The following is a 25270-nucleotide window of genomic DNA, read 5'->3' as shown; positions in this document are numbered from 1 at the left end:
TGGCTCAGGTCATGATCCCAGGGTCCTGGGATCAAGCCCCACTTCGGGCTGTCTGCTCAGTGGAGAGCCTGCTTCTCCCTTTCCCTCTGCCCCTCCCCCCACCCCACTCATGCTCTCTCTCTCACTCTGCCTCAAATAAATAAATAAAATCTTTATAAATACATACATACATACATACCTCCTACTGATTAAGAAAGCAGTCCTTTTCCATGAAGGTAGCCCGTTCTATGTCTTCTATCCAAACGACCAATCATCAGTCTCTTAGATCTTGCATTAGTCATGGTTCTCCAAAGAAACAGAATCAGTAGGATATATAAAGACAAAGGAAGAGAGAATGATTTATTATAAAGAATTGGCTCACATGCTTATGGAGGCTAGAAGTCCCACAATCTGCTGTCTGTAAGCTGGAAACCCAGGAACCCTGGTGGTGGAGTTCCAGTCCAAATCCAAAGACCTAGGGACCAGAAGAGCTGATGGTGTAAGTCCCATCTGAGGACAGGAGAAGAGCAATGTCCCAGCTCATTCAGACAGGCAGAGGGAAGAATTCTCCCTTCCTTGGCCTTTTTGTTCTATTCAGACCCTCAACAGATTAGATGATGCCCACACGCGGAAAAGGCAGCCCTCTGTCTTACTTAGTATTCTGACTCAAATGTTAATCTCATCTAAAAACACCCTCACAGACACACTCAGAAATAATGTTTAACCAAGTATTTGGGCACCCCATGACCAAGTCAATTTGATACATAAAATTAGGCATCACAGATCCTAATGATGGTCCCAGAGTTCCCCAGTCTTCTCTGGAACCTCTGTTACTGTCCTATGAGAGATGTCACAGGCCATGTTAGAATTTGTACCTGTACCACGGATTCATAGGGCCCACCCCATCGCTATAGAGGAGCTGAAATTCAGGGACGCTAAGGAATTTGCCCAAGCACACACTGCTGATGACTGGCAGGCAGAACTAGAACCCACATTTACATATTCCCTTGGAGCTGTTTTTTTTCCTGCTGTTGGAGCTATTGATAGAAGGAGGAAATTCTTAATTCAGATCATAAACCATATTAAAAATTAATTGAACTTGAAATTTGGTTTGGAGATGTATTTTTTTTCCTTACATCAGGTTTCTTTTATTAATATGTTGATTTTAATTTATATTAAAACTACTTGTTGGGGCGCCTGGGTGGCTCAGTCGTTAAGCTTCTGCCTCCCACCCGGGTCATGATCCCAGGGTCCTGGGATCGAGCCCCGCATCGGGCTCCCTGCTCGGCAGGAAGCCTGCTTCTCCCTCTCCCACTCCCCCTGCTTGTGTTCCCTCTCTCACTGTATCTCTCTCTGTGTCAAATAAAATAAAATCTTAAAAAAACAAACAAACAAAAAAACAAACAAAAACTACTTGTTATTCTTTGAAATACACACCAGCCTCTGACAAGGGTAGCCACCTTTAATAGACCAAGAGGGCTGGAGGCACGGACAGAGAGTAAGTTAAAGGCTGAGACGTGTTAAAACATAGCTCGTGTTGGAGGTGTTAACATACATGAACCACATCCAAATAATTGGAGATTAATTTGATTTCCTGTGAAATGCTGAATTGCAGGATGAAATCTGAGAATAAATGGATAAATAAATAACCTGAAGTCAAGCCCCCAAATCAGAACTTTATGGCTCTTAAACACTAGTTGCTTCCTAGATCAAAAAGATTGGACAGTCACAGAAAAGGGATGAGTAGTCAAATATTCGGCTCCTGTGTCCACGGTTCTGGAGTGCAAATGCAGACATATGCAATATAGACTGAATACTGGAGCTGATGGCCGAAGGGAAGTAGACAAATCATTCGATCCTTAATCCTAAATGTTAAAAAAGATTTTATTTTCACCGAGTAAGTGAAATCAATCTGAATGTGTTTGCCCCAGTTAAACTCAGGTGTGTTTCTGTGATAGGAACAGGTTGTTTATTGAGGCCATTTATGCAGCCCCCAAAGTAAAGAACACACTTGAGAAAACTACATTTGAAGTTAACCACTTCCTTTTCTAAATCATTTCTTAAGATTCATTTGGTCTTCAGAGGATAGTCTTCCTTTTCAAAATCAGCCACTTTTTAATACTGAAGCACTTATTTTTTTTTTAAAGATTTTATTTATTTGATAGAGAGAGACACAGCGAGAGAGGGAACACAAGCAGGGGGAGTGGGAGAGGGAGAAGCAGGCTTCCCGCTGAGCAGGGAGCCCGATGTGGGGCTCGATCCCAGGACCCTGGGACCATGACCTGAGCTGAAGGCAGACGCTTAACCATCTGAGCCACCCAGGCGCCCAATACTAAAACATTTAGTTTCTACCTATAGTAAACAGATTGGATTGTGAGCATCAGATTTAAAAATCACCTCATACATTTGGTTTTAGCTTTAACTGGCCAGGTAGCAATAATACAGTATGGTCTTCAAAACTGGAATTATATTTTTTATTAGAGAAGTTTTGATTTTATGGGGGCTCCTGGGTGGCTCAGTCATTAAGCGTCTGCCTTCGGCTCAGATCATGATCCCAGGGTCCTGGAATCAAGCGCCGCATCGGGCTCCTGCTCTGCGGGAAGCCTGCTTCTCCCTCTCCCACTCCCCCTGCTTGTGTTCCCTCTGTCGCTGTGTCTCTCTCTGTCAAATAAATTAATAAAATCTTAAAAAAAGATGTTTGATTTTGTGGACCCACCAAGTCACAGGGATTATTTTGGTCAATAATAAGAATATATCTCATTCAATATAATGTTTTTGCATCCTTCAGGTTGCCTGGGATGGTTGAGAACACACACAGGTACACTTATGTACACACACACAAACACATATACACAAACCCACACAAATACACACACACCACTATAAATTTAGGTAGAGGTTCTGACTTCTTCAGGCAAGGACCCGCGAGCATAACGGAACTGAAGTGGCCACATAAGCAGAAACAGGTGCGGCTCTCAGTGTAGCTTCCTGTAGCCCCAGAGCCCCAAACTTGGGTGTGCAGCTGAAGGTGACACTAACTCCATGAGGCAGCCTTCTTGTACTTGGACTTTGCCTCATTACTCAGGAAGAGCTTACGCGGTCTGTCCTGAGCCCGTTTGGTTCTCAGGCTAGATGCCGGCGTCAGGAAAGATGTGGCCTCATGCTGTGTGTCTGCTGAGGGAAGGGAAGAAAAATGGCAGAAATACGGCTCAGTGGCCCCAAACACAATCTGTACCTCTAGCTCTGGGCTTTCCAGAAAGCCTACTGTTATTCTCCTAAACATAATCCTAACTTCTATCAAAATTTAAAAGTACACATGGACTTTTAGAAAATAGCAGAAGGAAATGCAAAGGTATCAACAATGATTAATAATGTATCTCTGGATGGTAAGATTGAGAGATTCTTAATTTCCATTGGCAATTTCAATGTTTTTTCAGGTTATCTATAATGAAAATGTATTGATTTCATAAATACAAAATAAGGTTGTTTGTTTTTGTATCAGATCGGAGTCAAGAAAGTTGGGTTGTAATTCTCCTCTGCCACTGTCTGCTCTGGGAGGCTTGGACAAGTCCCTTTCCCTCTCTGGGCCTCAATTGCTACTTTTGTAACATGGACCATTACATTAGATCCATGGTACCCTAATTTGGCTGCCCATTGGAACCACCTGGGAAGCTTCCAAAAAGCCTGATGCCTGTGCCCCACCCCCAGAGACTGTGATTTCCTTGGCCCTGGCTGTGGCCTTGGACTTTTTGAAAGGATCCCCAGGTGACTCCGTGCAGACAAGTTTGGGAATCTCTGGGTTTCAAGATTTCTAAGGCTTTCACCTGCTGAGATGGTCTTTGAGTCTCTGATTCTTCCCTTTTGCCAAGGACTATCTATCCCTGAATATCGGTTCCATTTTTATCAATTGATAAGAAAGAATATTCCAAAACTTCCCTAAGTGACCCATTTTGATGCTTGCAATAGTGTCAATCAGAATATATTTTTCTTGTATCTAATCTAAATTCCTCCTGCAGCAGTTTAAGCCAAGATGGGAAAAGAGAACATCTAGTTACGACTGGATTTGTTGTTGAATTACTCGCATGAACTTATATCACCAGCGTTGGTCATTTTCATTGCTAACTAAATTCTCTTATTACCAGATCTTTATCTAACAAGCTCCTTGTCAAGGTCCTAATAGTGAGAGGGAAAAGCAAGTTTACTTACTGCTATATTCCCAGACTATATTTTCCAGTTTCTGCCAAAATCATTTCTAGGTCCATTTTGCTGTGAAGTTCTTAGGGATAATATATTTTCAATCTTTTAATGGTTTTTTTTTAAGCCTGGGAATAATAATTTCAAAAGAATATATCACTAGGATTGAAGCATTTTTTTAAAAGATAGGAGGCCATCTTCCTCCTTACCTACTATATCTATATCTGTCTTTGCAGTTTCTTTTCATCTCTGTCTGTCCTTTATCATCTTAAGTGGCCACTGAATTATATATTTTATTGTATTTTTACATTTTGTTTTAATGTATTTTATTATTGGTTGAGTATTCTTTTAATGTTCCTTATTGCTTTCCTTAGCCTTCTTCCCCGATTTTCTCTATCACTCTTCAGTGTTTTTCTCCCCTTATTAGTATACTTATTGAAGTTAACACATTTCAACAAAACGAATTACGAGAGATATGTCACAAGACACATTCTGGGCAAATGCTCAAGGTTCAACGATAATGGCTAAAAATACTGTGCCATTTACAAAATAATTCTACCCCACACTGAAAACATATGGTTGGACACTCTTTACAGCCGTACCAGGATTCAAGAAGGATGAATGACACGAGCAGGAGCCCTCTTTTTCATTAAAAATAGGTTCTGGCTTTAGCTCTTCACACTAGCTCCAAAGCCAACTTTGTTCTTTATGTATCTGTGACCATTCAACGTGAACCTTTCTTGCGTCTTGCTCTGCCCATTCATTTGCAAACGCCACTAGACATAGTCCCCTCTCCTGGTTCCAGAACTCTGGTTACAGAGCCCTGATGGCCTCGGAACTGCGTGGAGGGACCTGGTTGCACATCACAGCTGTGTCGTGTCTGGGCCTTAACAGCAGCAGGATACAAGTTGACAGTGCATGTGTGATAGTGCCTCATGGTTAAACATGAGATTGAGCAGCAGTGCCATCCAGTCAAATTTTTCCAGTTCGTTGGACTTCGTGATTTTTACAGGATCTTTGAAATATCTTCAGAAGAACAAGAGCACTGTACATAAACCCACTTAATGATGCTAACTGCTGAAGAACCGTTGTGATAGGACTTTAACCACGCTATATGCCTTTTATCTCCTCTACACCAGTGATATCCAAATTGTTTCTGTGGTGAAATGGGGATGTTTCTAAAGCTTTGTCAAAGGAGGTTTCTCTTGTAGAAAATGTGGATGTGAAATGTGCGGAACAGAAAGCATCTTCTGCTTCGGGAACATAAGCACAAGTAGAGAGCTCTGAGCATGTTGGGCCTCCTTGTTCTGTGGGTTTGATAAGGTAACCATAAACCTGCCCATGGAGTCTGAGGGGAATACATAAGCAAGGGAGAACAACTTAAAGTCATCTTGGAAGTTGAATTGATCCTCACAACTTGAATCATACATTCATTTATTTGCTTAAAAAACATGACTTATTTATTTGTTTGTTTATTTAAAAAGTGACTATTATTGTCAGACCCTACGTTAGGCATAGAGATAGTGAAATGGGAGATACTAACCCTGCCCTCAACTTGCTCAAATATCTGGTGGAAGATAAAAATAACTAAGAATCCTGGGGCACCTGGGTGGCTCAGTCGGTTAAGCATCTGCCTTCGGCTCAGGTCATGATCCCAGCGTCCTGGGATCAAGCCTCGAATCAGGGCTCTCTGCTCAGCAGGGAGTCTGCTTCTCCCTCTGCCCCTCCCCCTGTTCATGATCCCTTTCTTCCTCCCTCTCGCTCTCTCAAATAAAAAATAAATAAAATCTTTAAAAAATAATAATAATAAAATAAATAACTAAGAATCCTAATATGGCATATTAAATACTATAAGTAAGCCCCTGGTCCTCTGAGGGCATATGGAAAGGCGACTTACCTTGCATGGCAGGGACAGAGGTTTCCCAAGAGCAGGCATACCACTCACAGTTGGAATAGGGAGTGGGAGCAGAAGGAAGAAGGCATTCAAAGCAGAGGGAAGAAAACATGCAAATGCACAGGCATGGATGAACGTCTGGTGTACTGAAGTCCTGCAGGTGTCACCAGGTTTGCTTAGAATGTAGGCTGGGATGGAGGAGTGATGGGAAATGAGATGAAGAGGAAGGCGGAGGAGACAGAAGCCAGATCGATCATTCATGCTATTCTTCAGCAGATTTGTATGGAATGTGTACTGTGTTCCAAATGATGCATTACACTAGCTAGATCCTGGTTTTTTCCTGCCTCCCAGGTCCTACCTTCCCAGTCTCCTTTGCTGGCTTATCCACTTGTATCTTTCTTCTGAGTAGTACAGAGCCCCAGGACACAGCCCTTGATCCTCCTCTCTTCTCCATCTACATATTCTCTGTTGCCAACTCTTTCAATCCATGGATTTAAATATCACCTATAACCTGATGGCTCTCATCTGATTTTTCAGCCTTGACCTCTCCCCAGAGATTCAAAATTGAATATCTAATTACCTACTGTTACCACTTGGGTTCTAGTATCTATTGTATTCTTAACATGTCTAAAACTGATCTCTTAATTTCCCATTCCAAACCAGTCCCTATCCCAGTGCAGTAATAGCAGACAGAAATCCTGGAAAACGTTCTTCCTTTCCCTATCACCCCACAGCCAATTCAGCAGGAGGTCCTATTGAAGCAACCTCCAGACTAAAGAAATCACATCTATTCTCTCTCTTGTTCAAACCTTCCTTCACACCAACAGCATCCCTGGTCCAAACCATGGCCACAGCCTCCTACCTTGTCTCCCAGCTTCCAGTCTTGCTCTCCTAGAGAACTCCATATTCTCTTCTCAAGGGGTACATCCAATCCTATTACTTCCCTGCCAGTATTGGCAGTTAGAATCTGCCAAAATAAAATGAGATGCAAAGGCCCATGGACATGATTGGCTCCTGCTATCATTCCCTCTCCACCCTCCTCCCCACACCATAGGCCATTCTCGCCACACTGAATTTTCTGTCTCCAAACTCATCTCCATCTCCATATTCTCTGCCTAGAATGCTCTTACCCAGACTGTTTAGGTCTCAGCTCATATGTCACCCGCTGTGAGAGGTCTACCTTCATCACCTTTTCTAAAAGAAACCTTCCATAATTGTCCTATGTAACTATTTCTCTAAGTGCTAATAACTATCTGAAATTATATTATTTATTTATTTATATTTTTTCTGTTAGTATATCCCTCCACCAGACGAGAAACTGCATGAGAGTAAAGACTTTGTCTTGTTTACTGTTGTATCTCTGCTCCCTAGAATGGCACACAGATATATAATCACAAACTGTAATTGCAAATGAAGGAATAGTACAGAAGTTATATGAGTTTATATGGCATTGGAAAATAGAATTCAACCTTCTGTTCAATGCACCTGGAAAGTCCTGTTTATTCTCTTCAGTATAAGACATTAGCACAATAGCATAATTTGATAGTCTAGCACTCATTTATACATTTCTGCCCTATTTTCTTTAGGAAAACTTGATCAAGTGGCAATGTTTATGACTTCACAAAAGCTTGACTGAGTGGTATCCCATTTATTTTTGTAATGTAATTTTTAGATGATGAACACAGCCAGTATTGTTTGTCACCATTTGAAAAGCTGATGCTGAATTACAGTATATTCAAAGAAAAAAATTACAAAAGCCTAGGAACAATTAAGTCTTTATGATTAATTTATGTCAGTTGCTTTTTAATTTATACCTGATTTTATAAACAAATTTAATAATCTTGAAACTGGAATTTTTTTCTGAATTTAGAATTTTAAGGTCGGATACTTATGTTTCCTTAGCTCAAGGCAAAAGGGAAAGGAAACTTGGTATCATTACATCATAATATATCATCAGCCAGAATGAATCTCCACCTCTTCTACCAGAAAGAGTAGATTTTCTCTTTTCAAATGAGGAAGCCTCTCTTTCAACAAAATTATCAGATTTTAGATTTGCTGAATAGTTTAGAGACTATGGTCTCCATAACAACCAATATTAACAGCCTGTATTAGGAATTTTTCTCTCCTTAAAAGCCTGTCATTGGAGAGCAAACTACATCAGAACACTGAGGGAAGAAACTAATATTTTTTTAAATACATATAAAGTGTTTTCTTCTTAGTGAAAAGAATCAACACATTGGTTAAATTATTTATTTTTCAAATCCTTTATTCTGAGATACATTTATTGCTATTATCCTACCATGCTATAACATTATTAAGCATCTATTATTTGTCAAACTTGTATTAAGTTTTGCACATATGCTTTCTCAATCCTCAAAATAATCCTAAGAGGTAAATAGTAACAATCCATTTGCAGATGAATAAATTACTCAAAGGCACACATTAATACATTAGCAAGTAGCAACAGTCAGGATTCAAACCCAAGCTTTGGAGCAACAAGGACAGTGATTTTCTGTACAAAATTTTGCCTTCTCTAGAGATTTTAGCAAAATTTCCCAACTTTAATAACAGAAGTGGACCTAGAATCTAAATATTTTAATTCCCAGGGAAATTTACACAACTTACCAGAAGCAAATGGATTTATGGCTTCAAGAAAAGGGATTGTTAACACTTCTTCAAGAAAAGCTATAGCAAAGATCTCCATTATTCTTTAATACAGTTGAAGTTGGAGTCATGTGTTTTAAGGATATATCAATATGTAGAGGCAGCCCTGGTGCCAGCATCCAAATTAAATGAAATTTAAGGGAAATACAATTTTCTGAATTCTGGATTTTATTTCTCTGTTGTTAATCTGCCCTTAATTCTGTCTCAAACTATTACTGAAATAATCAAAGAAGCCAGATACAGGTGGAAAAAGTCATAGTCAGTACTGGATAATAAGAATGAGTGCCACTAAAATGCCAGAAACTTTGAAGAATTTCTAAAAATATGTTAAGACTATTCTTGAAAGAAAACACATATTGTCTTTATTAACAATTTGAGTCTAAAAACTTGACTTGTCAGCAAACACTGGGAGGACAAGGTAGAGGTGGAAAAGGAGTAAAAGGGATAATTAAATCTCTCATCTTAAATAAGGGAATTCAATATAATATTTATTGTTGAATCAGTAGAGAAATAAAAGATCAAAATTGTTTTTAATTGAATGGTAACTACTAATACAATAAAAATTAATGTAATAATTTCAAATTAATAAAGGACAAAAAAGTGGAGAAAAAAGTGCAAATGATGAAGGGAAAGAACAAAAGTAAGCCCTCATATGTCAGTTTTCACAATAAACATAAATGAGTTAAATTCTTCTGTTAGAAAACAAAGATACTCTCACAATCTCAAAAATAAAATACAATTAAATGTTTTCAAAAGAAACACAAATAAAATTATAGAGAAAAATTCATAATACTGAGATGGACAAAGCTATATTAGACACATTACCAAATAAAGCAGAATACAAACCAAAAAGGATTAAAGGGAATATAAAGGACAGATTATATTGATTAAAGGTAAATTTTACACTGATGATATAATAGAAAACACAAAGAAGTACAATGTCAGTTCTGCAATACAGTAGAATAGATAGATACCCTCTGGCACTTTTACAAATATTTAATATTAGCATATAAATACAGATATTAAATATTAAAATCATCTTTTTAAATGTGCGAGTTAGCTTGAAAGAGAGCAAGAGAAATCCTTGGAATCCAAAACTACGAAGTGGGAACATAAATTCAAAGTATAAACAAGCACTAACACTAGCAGCTACCTTAAAATGTCTGCTAATCCTGAAGCTATGAATTTTAAGACACATGGTGATAATAGACAAAATATCGAGCCCCAAAAAAGTGGGGAGTAAAGTTTTTAAAAAGCCAGAGGCCTTAAAGGGCCACACATCAATGAAGAGGGGAAAATGTGTATAAGTTATTAATAATAGATAAGAATGCATTAATAGACCAGAAACTTTGAAGAATTCTATAAAAATATAGAGTTAGTCAGGGGATAGTCTAAGAGAATTTGGAACATGAGCAGTCGTTATGCAAGTCAGGCTGTAATTCATACAACCTGCATGGTTCCAAAAATATTAAGCCAAGAATTCAATTTGAAGCAGCCCCTCATGGTAGTACCCACAGCTGCCTGCCGAACACACACACACACACACACACACACACGTATACATAAACACACATACATACATAAACATATATATATACATAAACACACACACATTCTCCCTAACGGAACACTTCTTTTTTTTTTTTTTTTAGATTTTATTTATTTATTTATTTGAGACAGAGAGAATGAGAGCGAGAGAGCACATGAGAGGGGGGAGGGTTAGAGGGAGAAGCAGACTCTCCGCCAAGCAGGGAGCCCGATGCGGGACTCGATCCCGGGACTCCAGGATCATGACCCGAGCCAAAGGCAGCCGCCCAACCAACCGAGCCACCCAGGCGCCCCGGAACACTTCTTAAACCAAGCCTCAAGATATTTTCACAGATGAACTTCCAAAAATATATAAGTTCAATATCAGATATCTCAAAACACTTAAGAAAGGAAACCATGTGTGAAAGTCAGCAGAAACAACAAACAGAAAGATCAGACCTCAAAGACTTGAGAAGTATCAGACATAGAATATAAAAGAATGTTTAATATATTTAAATAAATAAAAGAGGGAATTGAAAGCATGAGTAAGGACAAATGACTAGCAAAAATAACTGGGCAAATTTGGAAAAATAGAACTTTTAGAAAAAATATAATAAAAGTTATAATTGGAGTCTAAAGTTTTGTGTTGTTCAGGGGGAGGATAAACATATTTATTAACTTTAGACTTTTGTTAAATAAGTGTGTTAAATTTATTTATACAAGACACACCTAAAATATAAGGACACAAAAAGGCTGAAAGAAGAATTATGGAAAATGCATGTCAGATAAACCAAAGAATGCTGGCATGGCTATTAGTATCAGGTTAAAAAAAAAAGAAAGAAAGAAAAAAGAAAAAACCTTAAGGCAAAAAGGATTTCTGACTAATAATAAAAGATTCAATTTGCAGGAAGATAAAACTATTCCAAACTTGTATATGACTAAAAAGATATATTCAAAATACATAAAGGAAAAATGGAGAAAATTATAAGGCAAAGTGAATAAATCTACCATCATAATGGATATTGTAATATGCCTAAGAAATTAATATCATGCAAAGGGATCAGTAGAAATAAGATTTAATTTAATGGACATATATAAAATGCTGTGTACAAAAACTACAGAATATACATTCTTTCCAAGTTTGGAATAGTTATCAAAATCACTCATGCCATATAGCAAATCTCTACATATTTCACAGGGTTAGTTTAATGTAAATAATGTTTTCTGACTACAATGCAAAACTCCGTGTATTTGGTCATTTAAAAACACACTTTAGAATAACTCATAGCCTCAAAAGAAATTATGTTGGAAATTAATAAATTCTTAAAACTGAGTAATACCAAACTGCTACAAAATAAAACTTGTAAAATGTAGATAAAGCAATACTTCAAGAGTACTAGATACTCTTGGGGTGCCTGGGTGGCTCAGTTGGGTTAAGTTTCCGACTTGATTTCAACTCAGGTCATGATCTCAGGGTCATGGGATTGAGCCCCAAGGGAGGCTCCATGCTCAGTGGGGAGTCCCTTGAGATTCTCTTCCTCTCCCTTTGCCCCTCCCCCTTCTCACTCTCTCTCTCTCAAATAAATAAACTTTAAAAGAAGAGTGCTAGATACTCTCAAATATTTACATTAGAAGAGAAGACTAAACATTGTAGATTAAGCATCAACTTAAGACATCTAAAAAGTTAGAGAAAGAACAATTAACTCCATGAAAATGGGAATAACAAAACAATAACCTTAGCAGAAATTAATAAACTAGAAAACAAAGATATTATAGAGAACAAAAGAGCGTCTTTTTTTAAGACTAATAAAATGAACAAATTTCTGAGAATGTTGATTTTTTTTAAAAAGAGAAAAGACACATATAAATACCATTAAAAGTAAAAAGAGAGCCATATCTAAAGATAACACATTTAAAGGTAGTAAAAAAAAAATTCAAAAGTTGAAAAATTTAGAGAAATGGAAAAATTCTTAGTAGAATATAATTTACCAGTACTGACTCAAGAATAGATTTGCAACCCAAATAGTCCCATGTCCACTACATAAAGTGAATCATGGGGCACCTGGGTGGCTTAGTCATTTAAGCGTCTGCCTTCGGCTCAGGTCATGATCCCAAGGTCCTAGGACTGAGTCCTGCATTGGGCTCTCTGCTCAGCGGGGAGCCTATTTCTCCCTCTCCCTCTGCCTGTTGCTCCCCCTGCTTGTGCTCTCTCTCTCTGTCAAACAAATAAATAAAATCTTTGAAAATAAATAAATAAATAAATAAAAGTGAATCATTAAAAGTCTTCTCATCAGCCAGAGACAGTTTTATAAATTTTCTACCAGGAACATGTATGTGGGGGAAGAAAATTAGTTCATTAGTTGCCCCTGTGGCAAAGAATTGTTTAATTGTTTTAAACACTAATACTGCTTGTACAATATTTCTGAAAGGCAATTTCACAATACATATCAAAAGCTTCAAAATGTTTGTGCCTTTTGACCCAGCAAGTCCTTAATAATGCTAAAGAAATAATTGCTCATGTGCAATAAAGATACATGCCCAAGGGTATTGGGTACAAATTTTTATAATAACAATAATAGGAGAAGGTAAAATGTATTAAAATAAATCTATGTAATGGGATACTCCAGGGCCATTAAAATGATATGCTATGTATTTAATGACATGTAAATATGTTCATTATAAAAGGCTACCTAACCACATGTACAATAAGGTAGAAACCACAAGTAATACTTATAATTGCTAACATTTATTGAGCATTTATTATGTTCCAGCTACTCTGCTAAGTATTTTATAAGTATTATGAAATCTGCTCACAACTACCCTTTGAGGGGCGCCTGGGTGGCTCAGTCAGTTAAGCATCCGACTCTTGATCTTTGCTCAGGTCTTGTGAGTTCAGGGTCGTGAGTTCAAGTCGCGCGTTGGACTCCATGTTGGGCATGGAGCCTACTTTAAAAAAACAAAACAAAACAAAAAAACCAACTATCCTTTGAAGTAAGTGCTATAACTTCTTTTTATAGATGAGAATACTGGAACTCAGAGAAGGAAGTAACTGGCCTGACCCTCAGTTCATGAGCAATTGTTGTTATATGTGTATATAGGGAAAGCCCAAGATTAAGATACACCAAAGTACTGCCAGTTATTTTATCTAAGTAGTAAATTTAATAGGATTATTTTTCTTTTTATTCATCCATTTTTTAATTGTCTACAAGGAAGACTTAACTTTTCATTTTTAAAGTATTTTATCAAAAAACATCAACCCAAATGCAAATACCTAAATCAAACAAAGGCCTTGTCCCCTCAAATTTTGAATGAGTTTAGGACATCTCTAAAAATATGCTCCTAACACTCACTTAAATCTACTTGGAAAGATTTAGGTGAGCCCTAATTTAAATCTGTTTTAATCCTTCTATTCTCTGCCATCTGGACGGTTAATGGGCTCTGGGGAGTTCACCATATGAAAACAGAACATGTTTATAGTTTATTGTCATTAAATACTTAGTTAAAGTGTGGGACTACAATTATCTCTGAAAACAACCTCTTAATTATTCAGATGTCATCACAGCATAGCTTAGATGTAACAATTGACCTTTACATTTCTCTTGAGTCAGCAGTGTTCTAGGATTCTAAATATCCTTTTAAAAAATAAATCACAAGCTCTGGCTCCAAGGGGGAGGAAAAAAAGCTCCTAATGTGGTTTTGTCCTCACAGAACTTAAACAGCCTTGTTTGTGCTCAGCTACTTAGCACCATTCATTATACTGACTGATTGTGTCACATCTCTTTGGACATTTAAGTCATACAAGAAAAGTGTCTTTATAAAAAACAATAACATCACCTGATTCTATTTGTTTTTTGTTGTTGTTGTTGTTTAAAGATTTTATTTATTTGACAGAGAGCGACACAGCGAGAGAGGGGACACAAGCAGGGGTGTGGGAGAGGGAGAAGCAGGCTCCCCGCTGAGCAGGGAGCCTGATGCGGGGCTCGATCCCGGGACCCTGGGATCATGACCTGAGCCGAAGGCAGACGCTTAACGACTGAGCCACCCAGGCGCCCCTAACATCACCTGATTCTAGTGTAACTACACAGTTTATGGGAAAATTTACCAAACATTTGGAAATAAAAAAAGGTTCTTTGATACGGCTGAGATCACATTCCTCAGGAGCAATGGTACCAAGACAAGAGTTCACATCTTCTGACTTCTGGTCCAGAATAGTTTTCAACACCCCAAAAACTTCCTTCCAAGTGACTGTGAGCTACTTGAGGTCAAGAACTGCCTTTCTCAGGTTCATGGTCCAGCAACATAACACCGACATAGAGTCTAGGTTTTAATCCATGTTGAATTTATTTGAGCTACACAACCTATTCTCTGCCTGTTTTCCTCTAGATAGACTTTTCAGTTAGTCATTTTAAGAATCAAAATTGCCCAAAAATGTATTCTTACATTCAGATTCTAAGAAATATTTTCCAATGATGCATAGTTCTCTGAACATGAACTGTAAGAAGACACAGGCCATTGGGCATCTCCCCAGTGCTTTCTGGACTAATTTCATGGTGGAGTGAAAAATCATTTACTGGAGTCAAGAAGACCTATGTTCAAATCTCAGTTCTGTGCTATGAGCCATTTTCCTTGGACAAGTTATGTAATTCCCATGACATCAGCTTCATCATTATAAAAATGGAAATAATGCACATAAGCTCATTTGAGAAATTAAATGACATAGACTGTGAGAAAGAGTACATCTCAGCAAGTTCAGAAATCATTCACTCACAAGTATTTGTTGAGCACATATCAGGCATTAGGTCTCTTGGCTCTCATTTCATTTAATGGCAGAACTTGACAGAGTGAGAGTAAAAGAAAATTTCAGGTTATCTTTTGCCCATTTGTGAGCTAGTTTTATCCCAGCTTCTGACTGAAATCATGGGTTGGTCCTTTGTATTCATTTCCCATGGCTGTTGTAACAAAGACCACAAACTGAGTGGCTTAAAACAACAGAAATTTATCGTCTCAGTTCTGGAGGCTGGAAATTTGAAGTCAAGCTGTTTGGCAGGGCCATGCTCCTTCCAAAGCTCCTGGGGGGTGGGGAGGGACTGTTCCTTGCTTCCTCCAGTTTCTGGTAGCCCCAGGCATTCCTTGGCTTGTAGTGGCTTAACTCCAGTCTCTGTCTCAGTCCCCTCATGACTGTCTTCCCTCCATGTCTGTGTCTTCACATGGCGTTCTCCACTCTGTGTGCACCTGTGTCCAAATTTCCTTCTTCTTATAAGGACATCAGTCATATTGGAATGGGACCCACCGTAAGAACCTCATCTGAACTTGATTACATTTGCAAAGACCCTATTTTCAAATAAGATCACATTCAAATAAGATACCAGAGGTTACAACTTTGCCATACCTTTTGGGAAAACAAAATTCAACCTATAGCTTTCCCAGTCACTCTAAGATAATAAAAAGTCATCCAGACACTTTCAGCCCCCAAAGCAGTGTTATTTCCATAAATAAGACATATATTTCTCTATAATAATTACCCGACTCCTTCCATATTCACAATTTAGAGCTTCTCACTTCCCCAAGCTAAGAACACCATTCGGCCTGATCCTCTGTGGTTGGGAAGTTACCAGGTGGACCTTCTGTCTCCTGGCTCCACTTCTGCCCACTCTTCTCATTAGTCACAGCTCCTGAGCCCTCCAGGTTAGGACCAGAGTAGTGAGGAGTAGGGGAAGGAACCCAGCCCTAAGTGGCAGGTGTAATCATAGTCTGGCATAAGCACTCTCTGGGCTCAATGGGATGTGTAACGTGAGTATATTCTTTCATGTTCTGCTTTTGTGGGTCTCTCAGAGATTCCTGCTGGGAAGATCCAACTTCAGTTCCGGTGAGAGGGTCACTAATCCTCACCTTTCCAGGAAGTCCTCTTGAGTAGAATTCAAGGTAACTCTAGGTTGGCTCACCCCTTGGTGGCTCAAACCTGGTCATGAGAAACACACATCCTACCACTCACTGCCTAGAAATGCTCTCCTCTGGCACCTTCAATGTTAGCCCTTTTATAATGGGTATAGGCAAAATGTTGGAAATATATTTACATGCATACCATTCTTTTAACAAATCCTATATATATAGTCAGGCACCTATTGTTCATTCTTTTTTCTTTCCTTTTTCCTTTTCTTGGAACTGCAGCCAACGCCTAAGCTGAAAGACTCCCATTTTAACATTCCACTCTAGTTGCCTTCATTCCTGATAAAAAAGAAGCTGAGAGCGGTATCAATGACCTTGTATTTCTAAACAGAATGAACTTGGTCTGTCTCAGAAAATTAAGTGACAGAAGACAAGCAGAAGGGCTCTGTTCTGCTCTACCAAGATAATATTTGCCAAGCAACAACATTGATTGATTCTTAAAGCTAAGGATAGGTTATAGCTGCAGAGTGGGACAAGGGAAACAAGGCTGCATTAATGAAAAGGCTATAAAGAGCAGGAATTAGGAGGTATGGGCCTGGGCCTGATTTAGTTATTAACTACCTGGTGACCTTGGAAAACTCACTTATGAAGGTCAAATAAATTAATGCACTTGAAAGCTCTTTAAAATCTGTTTCAGTCTTTTCTCTGTTTTTGTTGCAATCACCTTGGTCTCAACCCAGATTATTGCAAAAGCCTCCTAATTTATCTCTTTTCTGCCCCACCCCCACAATTCATCCCCACAGGGAGGGGTTGTACCAAATGCTCGTAAGGCCTCTTCCTTCCTGATGTGATGCTCAGATTCTATGAGACAATGAACAGGAAAAGAAAACATGGCTGTTCCTTTCCCTACCCCATTCCCATCCTTAGCCTTGGCTAAGGTTCAAAGAGGACACTTGGCTTATCGGTTAAAGATTAGGTAGATACGTAAGTAGATCGGAAAGTGGGTGGGTAGGGTAAAAGCATGAAATTGGAGGAGGAAGACCCAGTTAAGTGAAGATCAGGATGTGTCAGATACTTCAGATGCTTTCAGTAGCTCCACAAACACTCCAAAGATAGTTGTATTTACAGTTACAGTGTATGACAGTGTCTTTTTATTCTCATTTGTCCTCGATCCTTGGCAACCTGGCTTCTACCTCTATCCCACGGATGTTGCCGTGGACAAAATCATCACATCTCCATTGCTGTTCATGCTCACAGAGGTGCTGCCACCACAACACTCCACACCGGTAAACACTTCTTCCACTTCAGGATCCTCTTCCATTGGAGTTTCTCTCCAGTGAGTTCTTCCTCCTCTGCCTATACCTTGTTGCTGATGTTCCCCAGAGCACAATGCCGGGCAGCCTGCTCTCCCTCCTGACACGCTCTCACTGGTTCGTGTGATTCCAGTCACCACTGCAATCAGAAAATCCACAGCTCTGGCTGTGATTTTCTTGAGACCAAAGCCGTGTAGCCAAGAGCCTACTCAACATCTGTGCTCAAACGTACACCAGAAGCGCTTCAGGCTGAACATATCTAGATCTGAGGTCTTCACCATGACACTACTTCACCTTTCCTGTTCTAGCTCTAGAATTCACCCATTTGTCACCAGCTCCACTGCCAACACTCTATTCTGGGCACCATCATCTCTTATACAGACAACTCTAACAGCCTTGTAACTTGTCTTGCTGCCTCCAGAGTGGATAGAATGCCCTACATATTCCATTCTTTCATTTCAGTCAGAGTAATCTTTTTAAATACAGATCTGAGTAATGGGTTCCCACTTATCCTTAGAATAAAGTCCAAACTCATTGACCTAGCCTTATAAGGTCTTTCATGGTCTAGACCATTCTTGCCTCTACATCCTCAACTCTGACTCCCACCTTGATGTCTACACTGGCACCATAATAAATGATCAGTTCCCAGAATAGGCTATGTAATCTTCCTCCTAGCCTTTGCACATGCTATTCCTCCTATCGGAAATGTTCTTTCCTCACCCCATTATCTGGCCAACTTCTGTTCACCCTTAGAGTCTCAGTTGGCTTTCTCTGCTTCTAGGAAGATCCCTGAACTCCCAAGTTTAGGCTGGGTTCCCCTCTTCTTTGCTCCCTTTCTTCCAGGACTGGATTGCCCCACCACACTGCACACTCCAGTGGCAGGGTCAGCACCTGTCTTGTTTACTGCTATACCCTGGTGACTAGAACATTGCCTGCTACATAGTAGGCTTGTTGATAATTTTGCTAAATGAGTGTATTAAATGTGTAAGCATATAGAATAAACTATTTTGAAAAAATACCACCCTTCAAATTTTATGGCATACTTTAAGAGATTCTGTATGAAAAAAAAATCCATTTAAAAAGACATTAGAAAAGCACTACTCTTTTGTACATCTAAGTATTTCTTTTTAAAAGTATTGCATCCAGCTTTTCAAAATATGTTTCTAATTATAACATAGCTCCAAATACCAGTACAGGTCTATGTCATTTGTTAAAGTCAGCAAATTTTGCCACTACAGTCTAATAATTGAAAATAGAGGAATGTCAATCCATCCGTAGCCTCCTTTCCATTTTTTGTTAGGTTCTGTAGAAAAGAGTGTTCTAATAGTGGATTTTTTTTTTCCTGGGCCGGTGGAGTCTCTGGCTTGCCATTATATTGGGTTCCTCTTCTGTGTTTTGATACTGGGAATTAGGCAGCCACTGCCAAGAAACTAGATTCAATGCCTAGTATCCTTGGCAGAGAAAATATTTCTCCAGTTCTATCCAAATTAATCCTCACAGGCCAATAAATCACTACACAAGGAGAATGTGTGATGATTTGGACCATCTGCAATTTTTCTGAGGCATTGGTGGACGTAGCAGAAACTACCTAGCTCCGCAGTAGCTATGAACATCTGGATCTTAGCTCAAGGTAGCATGAGCACATTCCCCTTCCCATGTGATACCAGCACCTGATCCAGGGCCGGGGAGCTCCTGACAGCTTTTCAGAATCTTTGCCTGACCACTGAGTCAGCTAGTTTGATTCCAGTGTCAAAGAAAACAACCTCAACGATCTTCTTTCCCAATACTCTCAAATAGCAAACTGGATCTAGACTCTCTTCACACCTGGTCAACCATTGTAACAATGAGGTAGTCAAAAAGAAAAAGGAAAAAAGTCAAAAATATCAGTACAGTATGATCAATATGATACCAGGGATTTTTTTCATCTGAATTTGCAAAAACAACTGACCCATTTTTTTTCCCTTAAATATCCCTAAAGGGTGAGGGGAGGAAGATTTTCACCATGGAAAGCGGTGTCTACATGGTTATTAGACATAGAAGTTAAATTGTTTATCACCAAGAAAAAATGTTACAAAGGAACTGCTTCTAAACCAATGCCCTGGTGGCCTTGCCCTCTAGCTAAGGAAAGGGGAGGAGGAAAGAACTTGTCTCCACGCTCAGACATTCTAAGGTTGCTTTAGTTGCATCTATAAGTGCTATCCCTGGTGGGCTCTATGTCCGGGGGCCATTCATCATTTCACTCAGTGCTGACGGCAGCCCTATCAGGTGAGCATTACTCCCATTTGTTGGTTTGCAAACTGACCTCCGTACAAGGAGGGCAAGGAGAGACTGAAGAAAGAGGCAGAGCACTCCAGATTGGCAGGTGGCAGGTTTAAGAAGCAAGGCAACTTCATTCCAGGGCTTGTCTTTGGCAGCAAGATGAGTAGATCTCCCCACCCACCTGCCAAATGTGAAAAGTTTATCTAGGGAGCCTAACTGGGTTCAGTCACATATTCAGTGCAGAAGATTGCAATAAAACCTTACTATCTAAAGGCTACATCCTTGAAAGTGGCTCCCACAGTGGGAGCTGTAGGCAGAATGTACATGCCAAGGACAAGGGAAGGGGTAAGGAGCCTCCAATTGCCCGGGTCCAACTCAAGGGTTAACCAGTGGTCACTTCCTCTTAATGACCCCTTCTAATGTTTTCTCTCTCCTGATAGGCTCTCACAGCCGTATGTGTCCCCCTCTTCTGCCATGTACCCTGAGTAGTCAGCAAGGGGTGTTACTAAACATGGAGGTGGCTTGTTTGGTGGTTGTCTGGCTGGCACTGGAGACAGATACTATAGCAACAATATAGGCACATATAAAAGAAAATAGATTAAGATGATTCCCGAAATAAGTAACAATTTTCTCTGTTAAGAACCCCGTGATCCGAAGCCCCGATTTACTAAGTCCTCTAGACTGGGGATCGGATCACTCAGGGCATTCCTTTGGGTTTTTATGTGATTTAATAAAAATGATACATACTAGACCCATCAGGTATGAACATACAACATTTTCTTTGGATAATGACACAGGTGACTTCCTGCAAAGCAGTAATAATGCCCAAAGCTATCCTATTTTGGAGGACAGCTTTTTTTCACTAGAGACATTTCAATATTCATTAAGGAGAGGCTTTGCTAGCTGTCATTTAACACTAGTTGGGTGAATTTAGTAAGAGCTTCTGTGTGTGCCTTACTGTCCTCCAGGCCAATGGAGGAAACAAAGAAGGCAACCAAATGCTTTTATCAGTGGAAAACAGAACCTCCCCACCTGGCCTTGAGAAGAGGGAGGTTGGCAGGTTTAGAAACTGGACCCAGTTGTACATACCATAAATGTTGGCCAAGGGAAACAGCACTGTCAGGCATGAGGAGGTAGACGGGGGGGTGGGATGTACTAGACAGAACCCCCGCTTTTCCCCCCTTTTCCAATGGTGCCTGTTCCATCCCAGGTATAGTGCATTTCAACAGGTTCAGCTTATAAAAGGACAGTGGATCCCGGTGGAGATTAAGTAGTCCCCCTCACTCAGGGGTGCAAAGTCACTTACCCATTCCAGTGGGACATTGCAAAGTCCAATAGACGGCACCTTTCCCAGGCATGATGGGGCTTCGTGTTCTGGGCAGTGCAGCGCATGGATTGATGGTGAAAGTCATGGGAATGGTTGTTTCCCATGACTTTTATATCTTTACAACAGCTGTAAAGATATAAAACTGGGGTCCCCAGTTTGACGTAGAGGGCAGCAGGCCCTATTGGTTGATCATTCAAATGAATTAAAGCCTGGAACAGTACTTTAGTCTATCCAGCCAAGATAATTTTAAAATAAGTAATTTAACCTATTGCTTTAATATTTTATTTTTCCTTTCCATTAACTCTACCACTTGTGGGTTATAGGGGACATGGAACCCCTGTTCAATGTCATGTTTTTTTGCCCAGTCTTGCATATTATCACCTTTGAAATGTGACCCCTGATCACTGTCTTTTCGACAAGGGTATCTGTACATATTTAGAACCCTCGCTCTGAGAGGGGACCAGTATAATCAATTTGCCAATCTTTCACAGGTTGGGAACTCCCGTGGATGGCCCCAGACTTCCCTGGCAATTGCCTTGGGCATTATTTAGAACACACAAGATATGCTATTAATGCATTAACCAAGTCAATGTATTTCAAGGGCATCCATGGCAGTATGTCATTCCACCTGGGCGCTGTAGTGACCATTTTTTCTATGCATCCAATCTTTTCTATCTACTAAAGAGTCAGCTGAGGGGTGCCTAAGTGGCACAGATGGTTAAGCATCTGACTTTTGGTTTCAGCTCAGGTTGTGATCTCAGGGTAGTGGGATCAAGCCCCGTGTCGGGTTCCACACTCAGCACAGAGTCTGCTTAAAGATTCCCCCCACCCTCTGCCCCTCCCTGCCCTCTCTCAAATAAATAAATAAATCTTAAGGAAAAAAAAAAAGTCAGTTTCTAGCATTTGCACCCAGGCTAAGGCCTCAGCTTCCTGATTGCCAGTGGGGATCAGTGCCTTACGAGATAGGACATGGATAACAGTGAGGACCGCCTCACGCTCTTGCAGATGAACCCAAATGTCTTTCCATATATCTTGACCACACAAGGGCTTATTCATGGTCATCCATCCTCTGGCTTCCGGTTGTCTAAGCCATAGGGTTAATCCCTTTAGAACAGTCTAACTGTCGGTGTAAAGGTTTAACAGTCAGGGTTCCCGAGTGATCACCAGCCAGAATGCTCTGAGTTCAGCCCCCTGGATGCTGTGATTCATTCTTGCTTTAGGCATCTGTATACTAGGTGTCAATGAGAATGTCCCCCATTGTCTCTCTATAGGCCACAGGGGCCTCACAGGAATAGGGGCAGGGCACTTGGAGGATCTACATCCCCTACAAGGCCCAGTAGCACCTGCATTTCTAGAGATAGTGGCTGTCGGACAGCGCGCTCCTCTGCTGTAAGTAGGCATACCATTTGGTCAAAGTGGGAATTTGAGCCAGGGCAGAGGCAGGTCAGTGAAACCTATTTTTAATTCACCCCTTGGTAGGAAGGGCAATTCTTATCGTGATATGCTGTTCCTTTGTGAGAGGCGCGACCTGAAGGAGCGCTGTGTACACGGCTAGGAGCTGCGGCTCTATGGGGTACGTCAGGTTTCTGCCCCCTTCCAGAGCTGGGACAAAAATTTTAGGGGGATTCTCACCTTCTGTTGTTTCTGCCATAGTGCCCAACCCCTACCTTCTGGAACCACAGACACATCTAATTTAAATGGTAGCCCTGTGTGGGAAATGTCCAGAACTTTCATCCACTTTACTAGTATTTTTGCCTTCTCAAAGGTGACTTATTGTTTTGATCCCCAGGTCCATATGTATCCTTTTCCTTACCAGGCGGTATAAAAGGCAGAAGCACTGTGCCAGGTGGGAATAAAAGTCCTTCAAAACCCCGAAATCCCTGCAAATGTTTTCCTCTCTCTCATGTTTTGGGGGGTTGGATAGGCTTGCATCTTGTCAATCACAGCTTTTGGAATCTTATGCAACCAAAAAATTTCCGAAAACTTTACAGCAACACCTGGGCCTGAATTTTCTGGGTGTTTACTGCCTGTCTTTCCCTCACAGATGTTCCAGCAAAGCCTATAGTGTCCCAAAGCAGAGGCAGGTCTTCGTATGTTGACATGATATATCATCAGTGTCATGGGCCCATTGTATTGCTGTGGGAGGAACAGTAACAGGTGTTGGGCTACCATCCCATGACAGAGTGTGAAGCTTTGCCTGTAGGCTTAGGGAAGCACTCAAAAGGTCCATTCTTTTCTCTCCCACATGAAGGCAAATTGATCTCAGTTATTGGAACCCTGTCCTTGTCAGAGTCTGAAGAAGCTTCAGATGACAAGTCAGATGTTTTCAGAGCTTGAAGATGAAGCACTTTTGCAGCAAGATTTTTGCAAAAGCATCAGAGTAAAATAATAACCGTCTATAATGACAAAAGACTTTTAAAATGGCCATAGCTAAAGATCTGATGAGAGTTCACTATAATGCAATCGACAAGGAAATTTGGTTATTTCTGTGGCATACATTTTAAAATTATGACTGATAACATTATTCCAGGACCTATCAGATTTTTAGGAATTCCATATAAATATACCCTAAGGAAAGTTTATTTGATAATGCATCCTTTTTAATTTAACATATCAAATAAGCCTAATTAGTTTAATATCTCTCCTTTATAAGGAGAGAGAACACATCTTTTGAGATGCTCCAGGAATCTGAAAAATCCCAAAATTAGGACAAGGTCCACAAGCCCTCATTTAAAATTTTATTTTGGATAAATAAATAAATAAATAAAAATTAAATTTGATTTTGGTGAAGTTTGTCAAAAATATCAAAAGGTTTAAAACACTTGATTGAAAAGGTCACTGTGGGGGCACCTGGGTGGCTCAGTCATTAAGCGTCTGCCTTTGGCTCAGGTCGTGATCCCAGGGTCGTGGGATCGAGCCCCGCATCGGGCTCCCTGCTCGGCGGGAAGCCTGCTTCTCTCTCTCCCACTCCCCCTGCTTGTGTTCCCTCTCTCACTGTGTCTCTCTGTCAAATAAATAAATAAAATCTTTAAAAAAAAAAAAAAGAAAAGGTCACTGTGAAACAGTGTACATATCAATGTAACCAAAGTGACAATTAAAGACTTCAAAGGCAAGTACAGAAAGTTATATAGTTCTAAAAAACTTAGCTCTTTTAATGGAGAAGACTCAGTTTTCCATTAAGTAATCAAAGACCTGATAAAGACAGTATAAAGCACAGGAAATTATTTTGATAAAACACAGAATCTTGGGGCACCTGGGTGGCTCAGTCATTAAGCGTCTGCCTTCGGCTCAGGTCATGATCCCAGGGTCCTGGGATTGAGCCCCGCATCGGGCTCCCTGCTCAGCGGGAAGCCTGCTTCTCCCTCTCCCACTCCCCCTGCTTGTGTTCCCTCTCTCGCTGTGTCTCTCTCTGTCAAATAAATAAATAAAATCTTTAAAAAAAAAAAACACAGAATCTTTGTTTTCTAGGCAGATTACTTAAAAGGTAAAGAAAAACCTTTCATAATCTCATCAAGAACAAACCAATAGCCCAAGAAAACTTTGTCCTTGTAACAGATGAAAGAAATTAAGCTTCAGTTTTACATAAGTGCACTATTGATATTAAAGCTTACTCTCCTTTTTTTTTTTCCTTAAGATTTTATTTATCTATTTGACAGAGAGCTAGAGAGAGCCAGAGAGCACAAGCAGGGGGAATGACAGAGGGAGAGAGACAGGCAGGCTCCCCAACAAGCAGGGAGCCTGATGCGGCGCTTGATCCCAGGATCCTGGGATCATGACCTGAGCTGAAGGCAGATGCTTACCCGACTGAGCCACCCAGGCACCCCAAAGCTTGGTTTTCTTCAAGCCAATTAAATAAAGCTCTTTTGCCAATTAATTTTGGTAATACTCTCCGGAGGAAGAAAAACATCACGTAAGTAATATATATCTATGGGCATACATAACATACACAAACAGAGATCCCATAGCTTTCATTCCAAAACTTTAGCTATTAATCTGGTATGATATAAAATTCACTGGCTTATGAAACAGTTAAATTCAAATGTGTCTCTGGCAGACGGAACAAGTGAAGGTTACCCACTCACATGGCTAAAGCGTTTTATTAATATTTGTAGAGAAGACTTTTAAGATTTGTATGTGCCCTTTATTAGTAATCTTATGGAGGTTGTGGACAGGAGTTGCGGCAAGGAAGCTTCTACAGCAATCTATATTTTAAAAAGCATCCCTCCC

General features: G+C 40.0%; 1 protein-coding gene across 5 annotated transcripts in view; it reads left to right on the top strand.

The window, feature by feature from the left end:
- Positions 1–25270, top strand: part of PEX5L (peroxisomal biogenesis factor 5 like) — a 218116-nt gene that overhangs the window by 166026 nt on the left and 26820 nt on the right. The window lies entirely within an intron of this gene.

Source organism: Mirounga leonina, unplaced genomic scaffold (assembly GCF_011800145.1).
Source record: "Mirounga leonina isolate KUSES-001 unplaced genomic scaffold, KU_Mleo_1.0 Mir_115, whole genome shotgun sequence".
NCBI classification, from domain to species: Eukaryota; Metazoa; Chordata; class Mammalia; order Carnivora; family Phocidae; genus Mirounga; species Mirounga leonina.
Note: the sequence above shows the minus strand (reverse complement) of the source record. Positions and strands in the feature narration are given on the sequence as shown.